Here is a 6,001-nt window from a genome sequence, read left to right on the forward strand (position 1 = left end):
TCAGGTCACTATCCATGTTTGTTTGTTGCTGTTTTGTCAATTTGTTTATGTTCAAATGTTGATGTTAATGTTAAAATGTGAATGTTAGTATTCCTGTTATGTTTAGTTTCATATCATGTTAATACCCTGTTAATGTGTATGTTTGTACTTCCTGTTTTAATGTTCATGTTAGTATCTTGTTACTGTCAATGTGCAATTTTAAAATGTCACTGTTATGTTTAATTCATTGCTAAGAAATGATGGTATGCTAGGATAGAGCTTTAAAGCACTGTTTTGATTGAGCAGTGGGGGGAAATTAGTGCTCATAGCAAGCTAATTTTCTCCCCACTCCATGTAATTGCTCAACTCTGTTGCATTGTTGTGATTGTGCAATGGGAGGAAATTAGTGCTCATAGCAAGCTAATTCTCCTCCCATTCCATTGATTTGCCTTAGAATGCCACCACTGTTAGCTTCCCATCTCCACTGCCCTTGGCTAAAACAGCCTTGGTTTGTTCCATTTTCCTCCATTGTTTCCTTGTTACTTTAGTTTTCCTCCATTGTCATTGATGTTCTTTGTTTTGTTTTCTTTGCTATTTTGGTAGTTTTCTTTACTTCATTGTCCTTGCTTCTTCACATTTTATTGCATGGTCTTTGCTCCTGCCACTACTTGCATTGCTGTTCACCTGCTCCTGTTGTGCAGCACCTGTGCTGCCACTTCTCCTGGTGTGCTGCTACTGGTGCCTGCTGCACTGCTACTTGCCTCTCTGCAGCTGCTGCTGCCAATCATCTTTCTCTGAGCTCTTGCACTTCTGCTGCTGTGCATTGCCTCCCTTCCACTGCTGCTGCCTTCCAAGGCCAAGCCAAAGACTGCTGCTTCAACTGAGCCCAAAAGCTCAGTTCACTCTCAATTCTTTGAAGCACAGTTCAGCCCAAGTCCGAAGTCCAGCTAAAGCCCAAAGCCTAATTCATTACCAAGCCCAAGTCACTTCAAACTGAAGCCCAATTCAGTCAACTGTGGGTTCAACCAAAGCCCAGTTGTTTAAAGACCAAAGCCCAAACTCATTAAGGCCCAATCCAACTTAACTGTGGGCTTAATCAAAAACCTAAGTTTAAGGCCAAAGCCCATTTGCACTTCAAAGATAACTGAGCCCAAGCTCAGTTCATTTTAACAAACCCATTAGCACTTTAAGCCCAACATTTCCAAAAGGCTTCTAAGCCCAAAGCAAACTTAGGAACCCAATTAGCTAAAACACTTCCGAAACACACCCGATCTCTGTGGATCGACCCGTACTTGCACGAGCTACAACCGACGACCGTGCACTTGCGGTATTACTGTAGGCCCGTTTCCATCTCATCATTATTCTATACACTTTCCGGACCTGCCAAGTTTTTGGCGCCGCTGCCGGGGACCATTTTGCATTTAAATTTAATATCTTCGGGGCCTATCAAGTTTTTGGCGCCGCTGCCGGGGATTGGTGCTGTGTTTTATCTGTGTTTTTCTTAGCTATTTTGCATTTCATTTCATAGCATTTGCATCTGCATCTGCTTCATTTCATTTGCTATTGGACCTGCTGATTCTGAACCTGTTTTTCCTCTGCTGGGACGCCACTAAGGAAAAGAACCAAAACCCAACTGGGTTTTTGCAACAATATCAGAGCAGCTGGGCTGTGCTAAAAAGGTAAGCCTAAACCCATTCAATTGAGAGAACCCAACCTGTGGGCTTCCAATTTTTTATTTGTGGGCTTGTAATAATTAACCCAATTTTTTTGGGCTTTTTATTTTTCTATTTTGGGTTTGTAATAATTTATTTGTGGGCTTGTTGTTTAATTTGTGGGTTTGTATTTATTTTGTGTGGGCTTGTTTAAATTTTTCCATTGGACTTATATTTTGGACTCTGGGTTTAAACCCAGCTGAGCTTGTAACCGATTGGGGGCCGCAGCCTTCCTTCCATTTCATTAGAGGCTTGCACAGTGGGCTTGCTCCCATTCAAAAACCAAATTTTACTTTTACTTTTTAAAAAAAAAAAAAAAAAAATATCTAAAATTTTACTTGCTCCCATTTTAAACCAAATTTTTATATCCCACCAAAACCAAATTTTTCCCAAAAATCCAAACCCATCAAAAACCAAAATTTTCCCATTTAAAACCAAATAGTGGGCTTTGTGTCATTTCAAAATGGACCAACCTCGTGCTCTCCATGAATACATGTATCCATCAGTAAAAATTCATTATCATGTATTGTATTACCTCAAACCAATAACCCTTTTAAAATAAATGCAAACATGATACAAATACTTCCTATATTTCGAGGGTTCGATTCTGAGAACCCCTATACTCATGTAAGGGAGTTTGAACAAATTTGCGGACTATGCAACCTGATCATATGTCCGAAGACTCTCTGAAATTGCGTTTGTTTACATTTTCTTTAAAGGAAAGGGCCAAAACATGGTTTTACGGTTTGAGACCACAATCAATCACCACTTGGGAACAACTCACTAATCAATTTTTCCAAAAATTCTTTCCACATCATAGGACCATCGCTATTCGTCAAAGTATCAATTGTTTTGTCCAATTGGATGAGGAAACTGTTTTTCACTATTTTGAACGTTTTAATGATTTGTTGAGTGAATGTCCGCACCATGGAATTGAGAAGTGGAGACTTGTCGTCATCCTCTATGAGGGACTAGACTTTAAATCTCGAACCATGGTTGAGTCTATGTGTAATGGTGAGTTTATTGATAAATCTGTGGATGATGCATGGAATTTTTTAGCCGAGATTGCAGAGAAAACCCATCAATGGGAATCCGTTAGGGAAACAGGAACAACACCACATGATATGAGTCACCCCATGAATTAGAGTTTTATTCTTGTAATAACTCCGACCTTAGGATTGAAAATTATCCTAGATTGCAAAATGCCTATCATGATGATGATGATGATTATGATGTTATGCTAGAAGAACATGTTTATACTAAAATGTTATGGAACCTTTGGGTTCAAATACATTAGGCTTCTCTGCCCCGACCTTAATGCATGATATTTCTTCTAGTATTCCATGTGATGTTTCCCCTGATGTGCCGATACACGAGAATAAATCTGTTGATGATTCTGAGTGTGAACTTGCTAAACTGATTGATGATTGTGAGCATGATGTGACATGTGTAGATGAGTTAGGAGATTTTGATTTGATTGATAATGATGTGCCTATCGTCCTACCTAAGTCACAATCTGATGGCCTTCCACCCAACCTAGATTTGGTTTGTACCCATATTGTCAAACCAATTTTTCTGAAAATTCCTAATCTAGGATTGGAACTGTGTGCTTCCCAAGTCCTCTTGGACTATTTTGCTTCAAAATATAACACTTTTAAAGAGCCACAGTTGGAAATTGCATGTTTGCCCATCCCGAAAACAGTCCATTATGAGTTAGACCTTTTGAATCCTGAACCCTTAAAATTAAAAAATTTTGTGCTTAAAAGTAAACCTGTTGAACAATTTAGGTTTAGGGGTGATTCATTCGGTTTTTCACTCTCACTCCCATTTAAGTCCAATTTTAGTGTTTTGAAACTTCCTTTGTCTCTACACTTTTTCTTTTGGGTTGATCCTCAACTCTTTAGATTGTTAGTGTATGGTGAATTTTTTGTATATAATCCAGTAGATAAAATTTTAAAAACCCTTTTGTTCCTTTTGTATATATTTTGCTAATCCAATATGATCTCGGTTGAAATATGTTGGATTTTTGCCTTGAATAACGGAGTTTTAATCGCTTTCGCCGACAATCGGGTATTCTCTCTCCTTTTACTCTACTCAACATGTTCCTTTCCATATGTTGCATTTTAATTCTTTCCATATTTTGAAACATTGAGGACAATGTTTAGTTTAGGTTTGGGGGTATAGAGTAGATACCACGATAATATGCCATAATTGAAAACGAACTCCTTCTTCTTTTTGAAAAAATTGAAAAATTCCAAAAAAATTGAAAAATTGAAAAATTGAAAAAAATTAAAAAAAATGATGAAAAAATCATAAAAATGGAGCTCATTTACCTTGAAATGTTGACTCTTGTGCAAATATGTATTTTTATTAGGAGTCTTAGTCTAGATATTTAGGCACCCTGATTCTAGCACAATTCACATAGTGATAAGAAATTTGCACGCGCACGATCTACCAATACATGTATGGCCTCGATCTTCAAGGTGTTGGATAGGAAGTTACGATTGCCAATCACTTTAGAATACTGAACGAAACTTGACTAGCTTGTTCTTTGGTTGGTTGGGATAGAAGGTGGAGGTTACATTAAGAAAGACAACCATCGAATTTAACTGGGTGCATCAAAAAGGGCTACCTCTTGCAAAGTGTCATGTAATTTTTTGTTTCTTTTGTTATGTATCAAAAGTGTACCTTATGTAAAATCAATTTCAAGTTCTAAAAAAAAAAAAAAAAAAAAAAAAAAAAAAAAAAAAAAAAAAAAAAAAAAAAAAAAAAATATCAGAAAAAATACAAAAAAAAAAAAAAAAAAAAAATTCAAGTATTTATCAATTCCATCATCTCTTGTTCCAAAAATAAAAGAGAATAGTAATGTAAATAAGAGTCATGTAAAGAGTTCTTTTGTGTTTCGTTGTAATAAGCAAGGAGGGTGTATGCCATTGATGTACAACGCGAGCAATTGTGAAATACCTCCAACTCATTCACAATCTCGTAAAGTCCGGACAGCTAGCTAGATTTCGACCTCAGTTCTTAGCCTGAGAAACTATCTCTTGGTGATTAGTAGTCATAACTTCAGATCTTTCTTTACACATGTGTAGATACACTTTACACTCTTATCACATGTCTTTTTTTGTTATCAGTGCTAGGATTGTGCCTTCGATAGCTAGATTGACATCTCCATTTTGCTGTGAGCTTAACTGTTTTGCACATGTCACGTTTGATGGAATCTGAGCTTATATTTTGTCCTTAGGTTTTGTAGGCACACCTCTGGTAAACCTTCACGAGACTTCAACTCGTCCACTAGGGACACTTAGTGGTTTAAAAGGCTTAGTGCATACGCTAAATGCATTCGAGAGACCAGCGACAGTGGTATAGTTAGGATTTCCTTAGTTTTGTTTTACTTGAGGACAAGTAAAATTCAGGTTTGGGGGTATTTGATGAGTGCCAAATATTGTATATATTTATCCCTTTTTGTTGGCATTTAACTCATCTTTTGTGCACTAACGCTCCATTTTATCCCATATTCTGTATTTTCATTGTTTTCAAGAATAAATATTTTTCTGACTTAATTTTGCATTTTTAGGTAATAAATAAAGTTTGGATGAATATCATAGCGGAAAAGAGCAGAAAAGTAGTGAAAAGCCGGGAGGAATTACGTAAGGAAGCCGCAAAGAATGGAGCGCACGTCCAAAAAGATAGGAATGAGCTCAAGGAGGAAGAATTGTTCTTAAAGAAGATATGGGATTGGCATACCCAAGGCCCAAAATCCTTATCCAAACCCATTTTCTATATCCATACCCGCCTCCATTCTCAGCCGTTAGATCGGATCCATCTCATCATCCGATGGTCGCTCCTTCATCGCGCATCAAAATCTGAAGCTCCTGCAAAACAGCATAGTGCCTAAATTCCAAGCCATCAGATTAGATCACATTTAGATCCTACGGTCGCTTCTTTGCCTGATCATCAAATCTCGATACTTCCGCTTAACACTACAGCACCTAACTCCATCCTGAGCCGTCAGTTTCGTTGTATCTCGTAATCTAACGGTCGCTCAAGATTTATCCCTATCTCGCCGTTAGATCATCCATTAACTACACATCCCACGGCCCAGCTCGTGAAACATCATCTCTTGATGAACCCGCCTCACACCAGAACATCCCATACCCTAAAAACCATCGAGAACTACACATTACATTTCTCTTCTTCTCTTTCTCCCGACCGTGTGCAGAAGAGCTCTGCAACCACCTCTCCCTGCCACCACCATCACTACCAGTCCTTGCCACCGCCGCCTGCGCCACACTCACCACAGACACCAT

Source organism: Papaver somniferum, chromosome 1 (assembly GCF_003573695.1).
Source record: "Papaver somniferum cultivar HN1 chromosome 1, ASM357369v1, whole genome shotgun sequence".
NCBI lineage: Eukaryota > Viridiplantae > Streptophyta > Magnoliopsida > Ranunculales > Papaveraceae > Papaver > Papaver somniferum.